The sequence below is a fragment of the Somniosus microcephalus genome, chromosome 4 (genome assembly GCF_052327205.1).
Source record: "Somniosus microcephalus isolate GS21.2 chromosome 4, FLI_Smic_1.0, whole genome shotgun sequence".
NCBI lineage: Eukaryota > Metazoa > Chordata > Chondrichthyes > Squaliformes > Somniosidae > Somniosus > Somniosus microcephalus.
In genome coordinates, this window is record NC_140990.1 from 21,535,229 (window position 1) to 21,556,604 (window position 21,376).

Here is a 21,376-nt window from a genome sequence, read left to right on the forward strand (position 1 = left end):
CTGCACCTGCATACTAACTATTTGTGTTTCATGCACCAGGACCCCCAGATCCCTTTGTACTGTAGCACTTTGCAGTTTCTCTCCATTTAGATAATAACTTGCTCTTTGATTTTTTCCTCCAAAGTGCATAACCTCACACTTTCCAACATTATATTGCATCTGCCAAATCTCTGCCCACTCACTTAGCCTGTCTATGTCCTTTTGCAGGTTTTTTATATCCTCCTCACTCACTGCTTTCCCTCCCATCTTTGTATCGTCGGCAAACTTGTATATGTTGCACTCGGTCCCTTCCTCCAAATCGTTAATATAGATTGTAAAGAGTTGCGGTCCCAGCACTGACCCATGCAGAACACCACTAGTTACTGATTGCCAACACTCGGTCAAATGCTGCCTTGATATCAAGGGCAGTCACTCTCACTTTCATTCTGTTTCCATGGGAAACCAGGAATGTTTCCTGCTGAATTCAAATTTGTCTCCACGGATATTGCCTGACCTGCTGAGTTTTTCCAGCAATTTCTACTGTTATTTCGGATTTCCAGCATCTGCAGTATTTTGCTATCGTTTATGTTTTCTGCAGAACTGAGTTATGGAGACTCCTTCAAGTAGTGGCCAACAGAAGCCCAATATCTGTAGTGAACCTCAATGAGCATTAATTGTAACTATTCAACGTCCCTGGTGTACCAAAACGTACACTGAGAGGGCGCTCTCACACCGATAACCAGAAGCAATAATTCATCCTCCACAGTGAGAGTCACAGGAACCTCCTTAAAAGTAAAATAAAACGCAGCACGCAAGATGAGGTCCCCTGGCCGAATTATATTAGTTTGTGATTTCAACTCACATTCATACTAAAAATGAACTTCAGCAATCATGTCTGTGGTGCCACAACTCACCTTTTGTCTTTCGATGCATTTTCCGTGCCTGCCTGTTTCTTCTCATCCCTTGTCTCCACTCTTTACAAATCATATGGACTTTCTTCTTCCTGTCTTTAGTTTAACGATGTAAAACCTTTACTGCTGCGCGGCATATTAATTCAGAACCGCTCGAGCCCAGCTTCCCATAAACAGGAATTGCAGACAGGTCAGTGAATAAACACAGCATTTCTCACCCTGTCCACTGGCATCTGAACATTGCTCAGTATATCCACCAGAGGGCGTCAGGTCCCAATATTCCTTTTCTGTATCAGATCCCGGAGAGTTTGTTGGAGTAAATAGAAGTTTAATATTTGAAATCCACAATGGGCTGGGACGGTACATCGGGCAAATAATCATCACAAAAATACATCCATCATGTCGAAGGATTGCGTTCTGATACTAATCAGTGGGCAGGAAGGGTGTGGAAGATGGGGAAAGGAGTATTAAAATGTGAATGAATGACACCCTGAGATCTGATTTCTGAAGCCATTAACTGTATCGATGATGGAGATCGATGTTAAAGAGGCGAAAGTCAAGCCAAAGCCGCCCGTGTTGTGTTTTTTTCTGCCCCTGTTCCGTTTCTAATAGAAATTAAAGTTGTGAGGAGTTTTTCATTCTCTTCCTGTGTAAAGTTCGTGTTACCGAGAACCCGCCCTACACCTCACCCGGGGGATTTGAACCCGCTCCTGCGCTCTGCTCCCGGGCAATTCACATAGATGAGCGGTAAAGTGATGAACAACCTCCATTCTTTCTCATTGCAAATCTAAAATCTGAAAATTATGGATGCTTAAATTAATCATTACAGACGCTAAGCAGGTCACAACTTACCTGATAGAATTTAAACAACATTTTAAAGGCAAACCACAGAAGGAGCAGTGCTCAGTACGATATTTCAAAGAAAGAAAGACTTGCATTTATATAGCGCCGTTCACGGCCATCGGATATCCCAAAGCGCTTTACAATCACTGAAGTTTAGTCACTGTTGTATTGTAGGAAATTGTAATGCATTTAAATTACAGGGAGAGTTTATACTTGAAGTCTGTTCAATTGTTTGTTCAGTAGCAGCAGACGTCATCATCATTCTAATATAACGGATCTATAAATCACTCCGACAAAATAGAGAATCATTGTTAGTTCTCTGAGCCGTGAGGGAAAGCTCACTGGAATCATGGTTACCGGTGGCCTGACGGTAACACTAATGGTATTCTGGGGAACAAATTGACCCCGGATCAATTCCAAACCCAAACCCGATTAACAATAATGTGCTCCACGGTCGGAATAACCAGACAAGGGCTTCTTTCCCACCCTGGTCTCTAAAAGCGGAACCATTCCCCTATAAGGACACTGACTGTGGCCCAGCTCGGGGTGTTTCCATTCACAGGCAGCCAGCTCACCACCTACTGGTCTCACAGCACCACTGCGGACACAAGGAAGTGAGGTGAGAGCATCCTGAGACACGACAGCAGATTATTGAGGGCGGGGATTAGAACGGGTGTCTTTAATTATCCAGCCACTCTTTTACAGAGCGAACAGCGACAATGCGGCTACTCAGCATCTGGGCTGTGTGGGGGTCATTTCTGACAGGTAATTGTGGACCAAACACATTTCATCTTTTTTCTCATTTCTAACATGGTTTGAATCTGAATTTCAAACACCCGCCGGTCTGATCTTTTCCTGTTTGAACATGTTTTTCAGATCGGAGTCTGGGAGATTCTGTCACTCAGCCGCTGTCCTCAGGAGTTAAGACAGAAGGAGAAGCGATGACTTTAAGCTGTACCTATGATACTACACGGAGCGGCTATTATTTATATTGGTACCGGCAACACCCAGACACACAGCCCGAATTTATTCTGAGGAAGGATTCTGATGGTTATGAATATAAAGCAGATTTTGCTAAAAGGCGTTTCTCTGTAGCGCTCAAGACCTCGATTAAATTCATCAGTTTAACTATCTCGGGGCTGCAGCTGACTGACGCTGCCGTGTATTACTGCGCTCTGGGACTCACAGTGATGGAAAGCAGTCTCAGCCCTGTACAAAAACTGCCCTTGGACTGTTGGGGTTGTGTAGAATCGCGGGCAGATGCATCCACAATGTGCAGCGCGCTGTCAGGCGCTCAGACACACACCGAGAGGAAACCAAATTAACCTCGGATCAAACTGTCACCCAACTGTTTCCAGGAGCGGCCGAAAAAACAAACTGCAGAATCCTATCGGCTCGAAAGATAGATCCCAGAATGAACCGATCGGTTAAACTGCCCTTCTAGTTATGGATCGATGTTCCGATCAGCTCCGAGAAAGAGGTTGCTGACAGCGCCAGGAACATCCTGCTGGTCGCTCCGTTAATAGGACAGGATCTGGTTCCCATATTCTGTCTGTGTTTGTTATTTCACCCGTGTATTCCTTCAAAACCGAATACGTAATCTATTGAGGTGCTCGGGAAATCCTCCGACACTTTACTCTATTTCAGTCTTACCTAAAGTTAGATGCCACTTTCCAAGCCTGTAAACAGAATCGAATGGGAGAGGACATGAAAGTAAAAATAATTCAATGTTTCGGGACATCTCTGGGGAAAATAGAAAGATTTCTTAACTCTTTGGCTATTCTTGCTGCTCCGGTCACTGGCTGCATCATTTAACTTCCGTGCATTAGTTAACCTGCAATAAATCTGACCAAGTACTATTAGCCAGTAAGGAGACCTCTGTCCGTGTGACAGTTTCCCCTCGGGAGGCAGGGATAAATTGCCATTCAGTGGTTCAGTTGGTTAACTCCCTGTCAGTGATTTAAGCAGCCACGAAGGACAGAGCTTCCCACAATGCACAGCGGGCCAGAATAGGCCCTATGTAGACAACGGGCTGCGCTGCTACATGAGAGCACACTTCGCACATGCACAACTCACCAAATCGTCGCTGTCTGTGCCTTTATTTCTGTTGCATATTTGCTCCGTTTTATTAAGAAAGGGTGACCGTTTCGTTTGAGAGAATAGAAGTCACACGTCACACCGCATGTCACACAAATATGGCCGACGGCACGTCACACAAACAAAGCCGATCATACGTCACACTGACATGCCAGCCACCGCATTGCCCGGCACTGGATGATGCCACAATCCTTTCAAAACGTCACAGCATTGTGATTGGTTGTTTTTCATATTAATTCCTGGTGTCAGACCGTCTGCCCTTGGTGTCTTAAAGGGGCCCTGCACCACCCGAAATCCCCGAGTTCTGGGGATAGGACAGAGAGACGGCAGACACAGCGACGGTGGCTAGAAGTATTTGTCGCTTAGACGGAGAGAGATTGGAGCAGACGTGAAGCTTTTTTTCTACACCAACGCTATCCGTTCCCAAACTACCTTTTAATTTTCCGTTCCTTAACCCAATCTGATATCCAACCACAGGAGACCTCGCGCCTGAACTCCAGGAGTTCAGAGGAAAAGCAGCGTCGCATCAGAAGGAAATTGCAGAAGATATTCGATCTGACCCAGACCTGAAACGTTAACTCTGTTTCTCTCTCCACGGATGCTGCCTGGCCTGCTGAGTATTTCCAGCGTTTTCTGTTGTTATTTATGATGTTCACGGAGTTTATGTAGATGGTATCAGAGGCAATGGAGCATAGCAGGAAGAAAAGTCTTCAGGGATACAGGACACAGAATGTAAGGGTTAATGGGTGTTGTTGAGATTGGAAAAGGGTTGGAAGTAATTACCCCAGTGCTGGGCCTACCCTTTTATTGGTCTGTGTGAATCATTTGGACTCGGGACACCGGCGGCAGCAGCGAGAGCGGCCTTGGGTGGAGACTGAGTGCGGAGACCAAGGTGTTAAACAGCGGGGAGTGAGAGAGCGGCCCAGACACACCGGCGGCAGCAGCGGGAGCGGCCCTGGGTGCAGACTGAGCGCGGAGACCAAGGTGTTAAACAGCGGGGAGTGAGAGCGGCGCAGACACACAGGCGGCAGCAGCGAGACCGGCCATGGGTGGAGACTGAGCGCGGAGACCAAGCTGTTAAACAGCAGGGAGTGAGAGCGGCCCAGACACACCGGCGGCAGCAGCGAGGCCGGACCTGGGTGGAGACTGAGCGTGGACACCAAGGTGTTACACAGCGGGGAGTGAGAGAGCGGCCCAAACACACTGGCGGCAGCAGCGAGAAGTAAAAAGTAATCGAAGTGTGACGTCAACAGAAAGCAGTTACGTGATTGGCTAGTGAGTATTTCTCTCCAGCATTTTTCCAAACTTAATTGTTGTGGCTTAAAGTTTCTAGGGTCTCTGTTGTGTACACAAGATTCTGTCTCAGTTATTACTGCACAAGCATCTGTCTCTGTTTATATCACACCAGAACCTGTTTCTCTTTATATTACACTCGACCCTGTCTCTGTTTATATTACACTAGGCCCTGTCTCTCTTTATATTACACTAGGCCCTGTCTCTGTTTATATTACACTAGGCCCTGTCTCTGTTTCTATTACACTAGACCCTGTCTCTGTTTATATTACACTCGAGGCTGTCTGTTTATATTACTCTAGACACTGTCTCAGTTTATATGACACAAGACACTGTCCCTGTTTATATTACACTAGACCCTGTCTCTGTTAAGAGCACACTGCATCCTGTCTCTGTTTATATTACACTAGACCTTCTCTCTCTCATATTACACTGGGCCCTTTCTCAGTTTATATTACACTAGATCCTGTCTCTGTGTAAATTACACTAGACCCCTTCTCTTTTTATATTACACTAGACCCTGTCTCTGTTTATATTACACTAGACCCTGTCATTGTATATTACAGTAGAGCCTGGCTCTGTTCATATTATGCAAGACCCTGTCTCTGTTTATATTACACTAGACCCTCTCTCTGTTTAAATTTCACTAGACCCTGTCTCTGTTTATATTACACTAGGCCCTGTCTCTGTTTATATTACACTAGACCCTGTCTCTGTTTATATTACACGAGACCCTGTCACTGTTTATATTACCCGAGACCCTGTTCTGTTTATATTACACTAGCCGCTGTCTCTGTTTATATTACACTAGACCCTGTCTCTGTTTATATTACACTAGACTTTGTCTCTGTTTATATTACACCAGACCCTGTCTCTGTTTATATTACACTAGACCCTGTCTCTGTTTATATTACACGAGACCCTGTCTCTGTTTATATTACACTAGGCCTTGTCTCTGTTTATATTACACGAGACCCTCTCTCTGTTTATATTACACTAGACCCTGTCTCTGTTTATATTACACGAGACACTGTCTCTGTTTATATTACACGAGTCCCTGTCTCTGTTTATATTACACGAGACCCTGTCTCTGCTTATATTACACTGGATCCTGTCTCTGTTTATATTACACTAGACACTGTCTCTGTTTATATTACACTAGTCCCTGTCTCTGTTAATATTACACTAGACCCTGTCTCTGTTTATATTACACTAGACCCTGTCTCTGTTTATATTACACGAGACCTTATCTCTGTTTATATTACACTAGATCATGTCTCTGTTTATATTACACTAGACCCTGTCCCTGTTTATATTACACTAGGCCCTGTCTCTGTTTATATTACCCTAGACCCTTTCTCTGTTTATATTGCACTAGACCCAGTCTCTGTTTATATTATACTAGACCCTGTCTCTGTTTATATAACACTAGACCCTGTCTCTATTAATATTACACTCGACCCTGTCTCTATTTATATTACACTAGACCTTGTCTCAGTATATATTACACTAGACCCGGTCTCTGTTTATATTACACTAGACCCTGTCTCTGATTATATTACACGAGACCCTGTCTCTGTTTATATTACACTAGGCCCTGTCTCTGTTTATATTACACGAGAACCGAGAACCTGTCTCTGTTTATATTACACTAGACCCTGTCTCTGTTTATATTACACGAGACCCTGTCTCTGTTTATATTACACGAGTCCCTGTCTCTGTTTATATTACACGAGACCCTGTCTCTGTTTATATTACACTGGATCCTGTCTCTGTTTATATTACACTAGACCCTGTCTCTCTTTATATTACACTAGACCTTGTCTCTGTTTATATTACACTAGACCCTGTCTCTGTTTATATTACACTAGACCCTGTCTCTGTTTATATTACACGAGACCGTGTCTCTGTTTATATTACACTAGGCCCTGTCTCTGTTTATGTTACACGAGACCCTGTCTCTGTTTATATTACACTAGACCCTGTCTCTGTTTATATTACACGAGACCCTGTCCCTGTTGATATTACACGAGTCCCTGTCTCTGTTTATATTACACGAGACCCTGTCGCTGTTTATATTACACTGGAAACTGTCTCTGTTTATATTACACTAGACACTGTCTCTGTTTATATTACACTCGTCCCTGTCTCTGTTTATATTACACTAGACCCTGTCTCTGTTTATATTACACGAGACCTTATCTCTGTTTATATTACACTAGACCATATCTTTGTTTATATTAAACTAGACCCTGTCTCTGCTTATATTAAACTAGGCCCTGTCTCTGTTTATATTACACAAGACCCTTTCTCTGTTTATATTGCACTAGACCCAGTCTCTGTTTATATTATACTAGACCCTGTCTCTGTTTATATTACACGAGACCCTGTCTCTATTAATATTACACTAGACAATATCTCTGTTTATATTACACTAGATCTGTCTCTGTTTATATTACACTAGGCCCTGTCTCTGTTTATATTACGCGAGGCCCTGACTCTGTTTCTATTACACTAGAACATGTCTCTGTTTATATTACACTAGACTCTGTCTCTGGTTATATTACACTAGAACCTGTCTCTGTTTTTTATTACACTAGACCCTGTCTCTGTTTGTATTACACTGGACCCTGTCTCTGTTTATTTTACACGATACCTAGTCTCTGATTATATTACACTACACCCTGTCTCTGTTTATATTACACTAGACAATTTATCTGTTTATATTACACTAGGCCCTGTCTCTTTTTATATTACACTAGGCCCTCTCGCTGTTTATATTACTCTAGACCCTGTCACTGTTAATAATACTCTGGACCCTGTCTTTGTTGATATTACACTACACCCTGTCTCTGTTTATATTACATTAGACGCTTTCACTGCTTATATTACACTAGACTCAGTCTCTGTTTATATTACACTGGATCCTGTCTCTGTTTATATTACACTAGACACTGTCTCTGTTTATATTACACTAGTCCCTGTCTCTGTTTATATTACGCTCGACACTGACTTGTTTATATTACACGAGACCTTATCTCTGTTTATATTACACTGGACCATGTCTATGTGTATATTACACTAGACCCTGTCTCTGTTTATATTACACTAGGCCCTGTCTCTGTTTATATTACACGAGACCCTGTCTCTGTTTATATTACACTAGGCCCTGTATCTGTTTATATTACACCAGACCCGTTCTCTGTTTATATTACCCTAGACCCAGTCTCTGTTCATATTACACTAGACCCTGTCTCTGTTTATATTACACTAGACCCTGTCTCTGTTTATATTACACGAGACCATTTCTCTGTTTATATTGCACTAGACCCAGTCTCTGTTTATATTATACTAGACCCTGTCTCTGTTTATATTACACTAGACCATGTCTCTATTAATATTACACTAGACAATGTCTCTGTTTATATTACACTAGACACTTTCTCTGTTTATATTACACTAGGCCCTGTCTCTGTTTATATTACACTAGACCCTCTCTCTGTTTATATTACACTAGACACTGTCTCTGTTTATATTACACTAGACCCTGTCTCTGTTTATATTACACGACACCCTATCTCTGTTTATAATAAACTAGACCCTGTCTCTGTTTCTATTACACTAGACCCTGTCTCATTTGTATTACACTGGACCCTGTCTCTATTTATATTACACTAGACACTGTCTCTTTTTATATTACACTAGACCCTGTCTCTGTGTATATTACACTAGATACTGTCTCTGTGTATATTACACTAGGCCCTGTCTCTGTTTATATTACACTAGGCCCTCTCTCTGCTTATATTACTCTAGACCCTGTCTCTGTTAATAAAGCTCTAGACCCTGTCTTTGTTGATATTACACTAGACCCTGTCTCTGTTTATATTACATTAGACGATGTCTCTGCTTATATTAAACTAGACCCTGTCTCTGCTTATATGACAGTAGTCCAATTCCAATTCCAATTCCAATTCAAATGCTTTATTGGCATGAAAGTTTACAGAGAACCATATTGCCAAAGCTTACATAGCAAAAAGGTACAGTTTTCCAACATTCTGTAGGTGTCAATCGATTTGACATTTGTTGGGTACATACAATATTACTTTTAAACAATATTAATTTTAAACAGTCTTTGTACTTCATTTGGTACGTTCAATAATAATTTTAAACAGTCTTAATTTTAAACAGTCCTCAGGTTGTGACATGTTGTTACATATTTGGCCCCAAGGTATGGTCTGTCTCCTTCTCCTAGGACTAATCTCAATTTTGACAGGTCATCCAATTCCTTGAAATCTGGGGTTGTTTGGCTTAGCTTGTTGAATAATATGTTTCTTGATGTGTTGAATTTTTCGCATTTTAGGAGGAAATGCATCTCTGTTTCAACCTCGCCGGCCAGACATTGATCGCATATTCTATTCTCTCTAGGCTTCCAGGATTTCTTGTATCTGCCTTTTTCAATTTCCAGTTGGTGGTCGCTTAGTCTGTACCTGGTGAGGGTCTGTCTCTGTTTTGTGTCTCTGATGGTCGTGAGGTAGTCTGCCAGTTTATATTCTCTTTTTAGGGCCCGGTAACATTCTAATCTGCTTTGGCTTTCGGTTACTTTGTTCCAATGTTCCAGGTAGGTTTCTTTGCATTTTTTAATGATTTGGTTCACTCGGATTGGTGTTTGGACGGCTGTTTTGGTCTGGGGCTGGTCAGGGTCCGGCTGAGTACTTAGTTTCAGTAGCAGCTGACTCAGGGGACTCTTTTCTGGGTTTAGCTCTTGGGTCTGAAAGGCTTTGAAATGAAGGGTGTCTGGGGAGCTAGATTTGAGGTGATTTAGGAAGTTTAGTGCTCGTTTTTTGATGTTTATTATCAGTGGGTATCTGCCTAGTTCGGCTCTGCATGCATTTGTTGGCGTTTTTCTTTGGGTGCGAAGGATGCTTCGGCAGAATCCTGCATGTAGGGCTTCTTTTGTGTGTTTTTCCCATTTAGTGTAGCTTTGGTGATTTAGCGGGCCCCATACTTCACTACCGTACAGTGCAATGGGCAGGATTATGCTGTCAAATATTTTGAGCCAGATTTTGATTGGGATTTGGATGTTGTAGAATTTTCTTTTTATTGCATATAGGGCTCTTCGGGCTTTTTCTTTTAGTGCATTCACTGCTATGCTGAAGCTCCCTGATGCTGTAATAGTTAGACCAAGGTAGGTGTAGCTCATAGTGTGTCCTATAGTGGTATCACTGAGGGTAAACTGGTATTTGTTTTCCTGACATCTGGGCCTTTTTTGAAAAATCATGATGTTGGTTTTCTTTAGATTTACTGTTAGAGCCCAATTTTGGCAGTATTTGTCGAGTAGGTCTAGTTGTTGCTGTAATCCCTGTTCTGTGGGAGACAGCAGAACCAGGTCGTCCGCATAGAACAGGGATTTCACTTCTCCATCCAGGAGACGGAGACCTGGTGTCTCGCTTTGCTCCAGCATGTCTGCTAATTCATTTATGTATATGTTAAACAGGGTCGGGCTCAAATTGCAGCCCTGCCGGACGCCTCTTCTCTGGGTGAAGAAATCGGTGCGTTTGTCTCCAATTTTGACCCCGCATTTGTTTTTCAGATACATTGATTTAATAAGGTCATAGACTTTGCCCCCTATTCCACACTGAAGAAGTTTATAATAGAGCCCTTCGTGCCATATAGAGTCAAAGGCTTTCTTGAAGTCGATCAAGCAGGCGAATATTTTCCCATTTTTTGTTTGGTGTACATGTTTTCCAATGAGGGTGTGAAGGGTATAGATATGGTCGGCGGTGCGGTGTTTTGGAAGAAAGCCTATTTGTTTTTTTCTGAGGATATTATGTTTGTTAAGAAAATCAAGTAATCTACTATTTAGAATACTGCAGAATAACTTCCCTAGACAACAGTTGACACAGATGCCGCGGTAGTTATTTGGGTCTGATTTGTTTCCACTTTTATATATGGGGAGATTAGTCCTTGGCACCAGATATCTCTCTGTTTATATTACACTAGACCCTGTCTCTGTTTATATTACACGAGACCTTATCTCTGTTTATATTACACTAGACCATGTCTCTGTTTATATTACACTAGACACTGTCTCTGTTTATATTACACTAGGCCCTGTCTCTGTTTATATTACACTAGACCCTTTCTCTGTTTATATTGCATTAGAGCCAGTCTCTCTTTATATTATACTAGACCCTGTCTCTGTTTATATTATACTAGACCCTGTCTCTATTAATATTACACGAGACAATGTCTCTGTTTATATTACACTAGACCCTGTCTCTGCTTATATTACACTAGGCCCTGTCTCTGTTTATACTACACTAGACCCTGTCTCTGTTTATATTACACTAGACCCTGACTCTGTTTATATTACACTAGACCGTGTCTCTGTTTATATTACACTAGACTCTGTCTCTGTTTATATTACACAAGACCCTGTCTCTGTTTATATGACACTAGACCCTGTCTCTGTTTATATTACACTAGACCCTGTCCCTGTTTCTGTTACACTAGACCCTGTCTCTGTTTATATTACACTGGACCCAGTCTCTGTTTATATTGCACTATACCCACTCTTTGATTATATTACACTAAACCCTGTCTCTGTTTATATTACACTAGACACAGTCTCTGTTTATATTACACTAGGCCCTGTCTCTTTTTACATTACACTAGGCCCTGTCTCTGTGTATATTACACTAGATACTGTCTCTGTGTATATTTATCTAGGCCCTGTCTCTGTTTATATTACACTAGGCCCTCTCCCTGTTTATATTACTCTAGACCCTGTCTCTGTTAATAATACTCTGGACCCTGTCTTTGTTGATATTACACTAGACGCTGTCTCTGCTTATATTACACTAGACTCTGTCTCTGTTTATATTACACGGGATCCTGTCCCTGTTTATATTACACTAGACACTGTCTCTGTTTATATTACACTAGGCCCTGTCTCTGTTTATATTACACTAGACCCTGTATCTGTTTATATTACACCAGACCCGTTCTCTGTTTATATTACACTAGACCCAGTCTCTGTTTATATTACACTGGAACATGTCTCTATTTATGTTACACTAGACCTTGTCTCTGTCTTTATTACACTAGACCCTGCCTCTGTATGTGTTACACTAGACCATGTCTCTATTTATATTACACTAGACCCTTTCTCTGTTTATATTGCACTAGACCCAATCTCTGTTTATATTTTACTAGAACCTGCATCTGTTTGTATTACACTAGACCCTGTCTCTATTAATATTACACTAGACAATGTCTCTGTTTATATTACACTAGATCTTATCTCTGTTTATATTACACTAGGCCCTGTCTCTGTTTATGTTACACTAGACCCTCTCTCTGTTAATAATACACTAGACCCTGTCTCTGTTTATATTACACTAGACCCTGTCTCGTTTTATATTATACTAGAGCTGACTCTGTTTATATTACACTAGCCCTTGTCTCTGTTTAAATTACACTAGACCCTGCCTCTGTTTATATTGCACCAGACGCTGTCTCTGTTTATATTACACTTGACCCTGTCTCTGTTTCTATTACAGTAGACCCGGTCTCTGTTATATTACACTGGACCCTGTCTCTGTTAATATTGCACTATACCCACTCTCTGATTATATTACACTAAACCCTGTCTCTGTTTATATTACACTGGACATTGTCTCTGTTTATATTATACAAGGCCCTGTCTCTTTTTATATTACATTAGGCCCTGTCTCTGTGTATATTACACTAGATACTGTCTCTGTGTATATTTCACTCGGCCCTGTCTCTGTTTATATTAAACTAGGCCCTCTCTCTGTTTATATTACTCTAGACCCTGTCTCTGTTAATAATACTCTAGACCCTGTCTTTGTTGCTATTACACTAGATCCTGTCTCTGTTTATATTACACTAGACCCTGTCTCTGTTTATATTACACTAGACACTGTCTCTGTTTATATTACACTGGACCCTGTCTCTGTTTATATGACACTATACCCACTCTCTGTTTATATTACACTAGACCCTGTCTATGTTTATATTACACTGGACCCTGTCTCTGTTTATATTACACTAGATCCTGTCTCTGTTTATAAAACACTAGACCCTGTCTCTGTTTATATTATACTACGCCCTGTCTCTATTTATATTACACTGGACCCTGTCTCTGTTTATATTACACTAGACCCTGTCTTTGTTTATATTACACTAGACCCTGTCCCTTTTTACATTACACTAGGCCCTGTCTCTGTGTATATTACACTAGATACTTTCTTTGTGTTTATTACACTAGCCCCTGTCTCTGTTTATATTACACTAGGCCCTCTCCCTGTTCATATTACTCTAGACCCTGCCTCTGTTAATAATACTCTGGACCCTGTCTTTGTTGATATTACACAAGACACTGTCTCTGTTTATATTACACGAGACGCTGTCTCTGCTTATATTACACTAGACTCTGTCTCTGTTTATATTACACGGGATCCTGTCTCTGTTTATATTACACTAGGCCCTGTCTCTGTTTATATTACACTAGACCCTGTATCTGTTTATATTACACTGGACTCTGTCTCTGTTTATATTACACTAGACACTGTCTCTGTTTATATTACACTAGACCCTGTCTCTGTTTATATTACACGAGACCCTCTCTCTGTTTATATTACACTGGACTCTGTCTCTGTTTATATTACACTAGATCCTGTCTCTGTTTATATTACACGACACCCTATCTCTGTTTATAATAAACTAGACCCTGTCTCTGTTTCTATTACACTAGACCCTGTCTCATTTATATTACACTGGACCCTGTCTCTATTTATATTACACTAGACACTGTCTCTTTTTATATTACACTAGACCCTGTCTCTGTGTATATTACACTAGGCCCTCTCTCTGTTTATATTACTCTAGACCCTGTCTCTGTTAATAAAGCTCTAGACCCTGTCTTTGTTGATATTACACTAGACCCTGTCTCTGTTTATATTACATTAGACGATGTCTCTGCTTATATTAAACTAGACCCTGTCTCTGCTTATATGACAGTAGTCCCTCTCTCTGTTTATATTACACTAGACCCTGTCTCTGTTTATATTACACGAGACCTTATCTTTGTTTATATTACACTAGACCATGTATCTGTTTATATTACACTAGACCCTGTCTCTGTTTATATTACACTAGGCCCTGTCTCTGTTTATATTACACTAGACTCTGTCTCTGTTTATATTACACAAGACCCTGTCTCTGTTTATATTACACTAGACCCTGTCTCTGTTTATATTACACTAGACCCTGTCCCTGTTTCTGTTACACTAGACCCTGTCTCTGTTTATATTACACTGGACCCAGTCTCTGTTTATATTGCACTATACCCACTCTTTGATTATATTACACTAAACCCTGTCCCTGTTTATATTACACAAGACACAGTCTCTGTTTATATTACACTAGGCCCTGTCTCTTTTTACATTACACTAGGCCCTGTCTCTGTGTATATTACACTAGATACTGTCTCTGTGTATATTACACTCGGCCCTATCTCTGTTTATATTACACTAGGCCCTCTCCCTGTTTATATTACTCTAGACCCTGTCTCTGTTAATAATACTCTGGACCCTGTCTTTGTTGATATTACACTAGACGCTGTCTCTGCTTATATTACACTAGACTCTGTCTCTGTTTATATTACACGGGATCCTGTCCCTGTTTATATTAAACTAGACACTGTCTCTGTTTATATTACACTAGTCCCTGTCTCTGTTTATATTACACTAGACCCTGTCTCTGTTTATATTACTCTAGGCCCTGCCTCTGTTTATATTACACTAGACCCTGTATCTGTTTATATTACACCAGACCCGTTCTCTGTTTATATTACACGAGACCCAGTCTCTGTTTATATTACACTAGAACATGTCTCTATTTATATTACACGACACCCTATCTCTGTTTATAATAAACTAGACCCTGTCTCTGTTTCTATTACACTAGACCCTGTCTCATTTATATTACACTGGACCCTGGCTCTATTTATATTACACTAGACACTGTCTCTTTTTATATTACACTAGGCCCTGTCTCTGTGTATATTACACTAGATACTGTCTCTGTGTATATTACACTAGGCCCTGTCTCTGTTTATATTACACTCGGCCCTCTCTCTGTTTATATTACTCTAGACCCTGTCTCTGTTAATAAAGCTCTAGACCCTGTCTTTGTTGATATTACACTAGACCCTGTCTCTGTTTATATTATATTAGACGATGTCTCTGCTTATCTTAAACTAGACCCTGTCTCTGCTTATATGACAGTAGTCCCTCTCTCTGTTTATATTACACTAGACCCTGTCTCTGTTTATATTACACGAGACCTTATCTCTGTTTATATTACACTGGACCATGTCTCTGTTTATATTACACTAGACCCTGTCTCTGTTTATATTACACTCGGCCCTGTCTCTGTTTATATTACACTAGACCCTTTTTCTGTTTATATTGCATTAGAGCCAGTCTCTGTTTATATTATACTAGACCCTGTTTCTGTTTATATTATACAAGACCCTGTCTCTATTAGTATTACACTGGACAATGTCTCTGTTTATATTACACTAGACCCTGTCTCTGCTTATATTACACTGTACCCTGTCTCTGTTTATATTACAGTAGACCCTGTTTATTTAATATTACACTGGACACTGTCTCTGTTTATATTACACTAGACCCTGTCTCTGATTATATTACACTAGACCCTGTCTCTGTTTATATTACACTATACCCACTCTCTGTTTATATTACTCTATAGCCACTCTCTGATTATATTGCACTAGACACTGTCTCTGCTTATATTACACCAGGCCCTGTCTCTTTTTATATTACAGTAGACCCTGCCTCTGTTTATATTACACGAGACCCTGTCTCTGTTTAAATTACACTAGGCCCTGTCTCTGTTTATATTACACCAGACCCTGTCTATGTTTATATTACACTAGACCCTGTCTCTGTTTATATTACAGGAGACCCTGTCTCTGTTTAGATTACACGAGACCCTGTCTTTGTTTATATTACACGAGACCCTGTCTCTGTTTATATTACACGAGGCCCTGTCTCTGTTTATATTACACTGGATCCTGTCTCTGTTTATATTACACTAGACACTGTCTCTGTTTATGTTACACTATTCCCTGTCTCTGTTTATATTACACTAGACCCTGTCTCTGTTTATATTACACTAGGCCCTCTCCCTGTTTATATTACTCTAGACCCTGTCTCTGTTAATAATACTCTGGACGCTGTCTTTGTTGATATTACACTAGACGCTGTCTCTGCTTATATTACACTAGACTCTGTCTCTGTTTATATTACACGGGATCCTGTCCCTGTTTATATTACACTAGACACTGTCTCTGTTTATATTACACTAGTCCCTGTCTCTGTTTATATTACACTAGACCCTGTCTCTGTTTATATTACACTAGGCCCTGTCTCTGTTTATATTACACTAGACCCTGTATCTGTTTATATTACACCAGACCCGTTCTCTGTTTATATTACACGAGACCCAGTCTCTGTATTTATTACACTAGAACATGTCTCTATTTATATTACACGACACCCTATCTCTGTTTATAATAAACTAGACCCTGTCTCTGTTTCTATTACACTAGACCCTGTCTCATTTATATTACACTGGACCCTGGCTCTATTTATATTACACTAGACACTGTCTCTTTTTATATTACACTAGACCCTGTCTCTGTGTATATTACACTAGATACTGTCTCTGTGTATATTACACTAGGCCCTGTCTCTGTTTATATTACACTCGGCCCTCTCTCTGTTTATATTACTCTAGACCCTGTCTCTGTTAATAAAGCTCTAGACCCTGTCTTTGTTGATATTACACTAGACCCTGTCTCTGTTTATATTATATTAGACGATGTCTCTGCTTATCTTAAACTAGACCCTGTCTCTGCTTATATGACAGTAGTCCCTCTCTCTGTTTATATTACACTAGACCCTGTCTCTGTTTATATTACACGAGACCTTATCTCTGTTTATATTACACTGGACCATGTCTCTGTTTATATTACACTAGACCCTGTCTCTGTTTATATTACACTCGGCCCTGTCTCTGTTTATATTACACTAGACCCTTTTTCTGTTTATATTGCATTAGAGCCAGTCTCTGTTTATATTATACTAGACCCTGTTTCTGTTTATATTATACAAGACCCTGTCTCTATTAGTATTACACTGGACAATGTCTCTGTTTATATTACACTAGACCCTGTCTCTGCTTATATTACACTGTACCCTGTCTCTGTTTATATTACAGTAGACCCTGTTTATTTAATATTACACTGGACACTGTCTCTGTTTATATTACACTAGACCCTGTCTCTGATTATATTACACTAGACCCTGTCTCTGTTTATATTACACTATACCCACTCTCTGTTTATATTACTCTATAGCCACTCTCTGATTATATTGCACTAGACACTGTCTCTGCTTATATTACACCAGGCCCTGTCTCTTTTTATATTACAGTAGACCCTGCCTCTGTTTATATTACACGAGACCCTGTCTCTGTTTAAATTACACTAGGCCCTGTCTCTGTTTATATTACACCAGACCCTGTCTATGTTTATATTACACTAGACCCTGTCTCTGTTTATATTACAGGAGACCCTGTCTCTGTTTAGATTACACGAGACCCTGTCTTTGTTTATATTACACGAGACCCTGTCTCTGTTTATATTACACGAGGCCCTGTCTCTGTTTATATTACACTGGATCCTGTCTCTGTTTATATTACACTAGACACTGTCTCTGTTTATGTTACACTATTCCCTGTCTCTGTTTATATTACACTAGACCCTGTCTCTGTTTATATTACACGAGACCTTATCTCTGTTTATATTACACTAGACCATGTCTCTGTTTATATTACAATAGACCCTGTCTCTGTTTATATTACACTAGGCCCTGTATCTGTTTATATTACACTAGACCCGTTGTCTGTTTATATTACACTAGACGCAGTCTCTGTTTATATTACACTTGACCCTGTCTCTATTTATATTACACAAGACCTTGTCTCTGTTTATATTACACTAGATCCTGTCTCTGTTTATATTACACTCGACCCTTTCTCTGTTTATGTTGCACTGGACCCAGTCTCTGTTTATATTATACTAGACCCTGTCTCTGTTTATATTACACTAGACAATGTCTCTGTTTATATTCCACTACACCCTGACTCTGTTTATATTACACGAGACTGTGCCTCTGTTTATATTACAGGAGACCCGTCTCTGTTTATATTTCACGAGACCCTGTCTCTGTTTATATTACACGAGACCCTGTCTCTGTTTATATTACAGAGGATCCTGTCTCTGTTTCTGTTACACTAGTCCCTGTCTCTGTTTATATTACACTGTACCCTGTCTCTGTTTATATTACACTAGGCCCTTTCTCTGTTTATATTACAATAGACCCTGTCTCTGTGTATATTACACTAGATACTGTCTCTGTGTATATTACACTAGGCCCTGTCTCTGTTTATATTACACTCGGCCCTCTCTCTGTTTATATTACTCTAGACCCTGTCTCTGTTAATAAAGCTCTAGACCCTGTCTTTATTGATATTACACTAGACCCTGTCTCTGTTTATATTATATTAGACGATGTCTCTGCTTATCTTAAACTAGACCCTGTCTCTGCTTATATGACAGTAGTCCCTCTCTCTGTTTATATTACACTAGACCCTGTCTCTGTTTATATTACACGAGACCTTATCTCTGTTTATATTACACTGGACCATGTCTCTGTTTATATTACACTAGACCCTGTCTCTGTTTATATTACACTCGGCCCTGTCTCTGTTTATATTACACTAGACCCTTTTTCTGTTTATATTGCATTAGAGCCAGTCTCTGTTTATATTATACTAGACCCTGTTTCTGTTTATATTATACAAGACCCTGTCTCTATTAGTATTACACTGGACAATGTCTCTGTTTATATTACACTAGACCCTGTCTCTGCTTATATTACACTGTACCCTGTCTCTGTTTATATTACAGTAGACCCTGTTTATTTAATATTACACTGGACACTGTCTCTGTTTATATTACACTAGACCCTGTCTCTGATTATATTACACTAGACCCTGTCTCTGTTTATATTACACTATACCCACTCTCTGTTTATATTACTCTATAGCCACTCTCTGATTATATTGCACTAGACACTGTCTCTGCTTATATTACACCAGGCCCTGTCTCTTTTTATATTACAGTAGACCCTGCCTCTGTTTATATTACACGAGACCCTGTCTCTGTTTAAATTACACTAGGCCCTGTCTCTGTTTATATTACACCAGACCCTGTCTATGTTTATATTACACTAGACCCTGTCTCTGTTTATATTACAGGAGACCCTGTCTCTGTTTAGATTACACGAGACCCTGTCTTTGTTTATATTACACGAGACCCTGTCTCTATTTATATTACACGAGGCCCTGTCTCTGTTTATATTACACTAGGCCCTCTCCCTGTTTATATTACTCTAGACCCTGTCTCTGTTAATAATACTCTGGACGCTGTCTTTGTTGATATTACACTAGACGCTGTCTCTGCTTATATTACACTAGACTCTGTCTCTGTTTATATTACACGGGATCCTGTCCCTGTTTATATTACACTAGACACTGTCTCTGTTTATATTACACTAGTCCCTGTCTCTGTTTATATTACACTAGACCCTGTCTCTGTTTATATTACACTAGGCCCTGTCTCTGTTTATATTACACTAGACCCTGTATCTGTTTATATTACACCAGACCCGTTCTCTGTTTATATTACACGAGACCCAGTCTCTGTTTATATTACACTAGAACATGTCTCTATTTATATTACACGACACCCTATCTCTGTTTATAATAAACTAGACCCTGTCTCTGTTTCTATTACACTAGACCCTGTCTCATTTATATTACACTGGACCCTGGCTCTATTTATATTACACTAGACACTGTCTCTTTTTATATTACACTAGACCCTGTCTCTGTGTATATTACACTAGATACTGTCTCTGTGTATATTACACTAGGCCCTGTCTCTGTTTATATTACACTCGGCCCTCTCTCTGTTTATATTACTCTAGACCCTGTCTCTGTTAATAAAGCTCTAGACCCTGTCTTTGTTGATATTACACTAGACCCTGTCTCTGTTTATATTATATTAGACGATGTCTCTGCTTATCTTAAACTAGACCCTGTCTCTGCTTATATGACAGTAGTCCCTCTCTCTGTTTATATTACACTAGACCCTGTCTCTGTTTATATTACACGAGACCTTATCTCTGTTTATATTACACTGGACCATGTCTCTGTTTATATTACACTAGACCCTGTCTCTGTTTATATTACACTCGGCCCTGTCTCTGTTTATATTACACTAGACCCTTTTTCTGTTTATATTGCATTAGAGCCAGTCTCTGTTTATATTATACTAGACCCTGTTTCTGTTTATATTATACAAGACCCTGTCTCTATTAGTATTACACTGGACAATGTCTCTGTTTATATTACACTAGACCCTGTCTCTGCTTATATTACACTGTACCCTGTCTCTGTTTATATTACAGTAGACCCTGTTTATTTAATATTACACTGGACACTGTCTCTGTTTATATTACACTAGACCCTGTCTCTGATTATATTACACTAGACCCTGTCTCTGTTTATATTACACTATACCCACTCTCTGTTTATATTACTCTATAGCCACTCTCTGATTATATTGCACTAGACACTGTCTCTGCTTATATTACACCAGGCCCTGTCTCTTTTTATATTACAGTAGACCCTGCCTCTGTTTATATTACACGAGGCCCTGTCTCTGTTTAAATTACACTAGGCCCTGTCTCTGTTTATATTACACCAGACCCTGTCTCTGTTTATATTACACTAGACCCTGTCTCTGTTTATATTACAGGAGACCCTGTCTCTGTTTAGATTACACGAGACCCTGTCTTTGTTTATATTACACGAGACCCTGTCTCTGTTTATATTACACGAGGCCCTGTCTCTGTTTATATTACACTGGATCCTGTCTCTGTTTATATTACACTAGACACTGTCTCTGTTTATGTTACACTATTCTCTGTCTCTGTTTATATTACACTAGACCCTGTCTCTGTTTATATTACACGAGACCTTATCTCTGTTTATATTACACTAGACCA

General features: G+C 39.9%; 1 pseudogene; it reads left to right on the plus strand.

The window, feature by feature from the left end:
* Positions 1 to 2,452: 2,452 nt before the first annotated feature.
* LOC147118395 (uncharacterized) overlaps positions 2,453 to 21,376 on the plus strand; it is a 31,687-nt pseudogene continuing 12,763 nt past the window's right edge.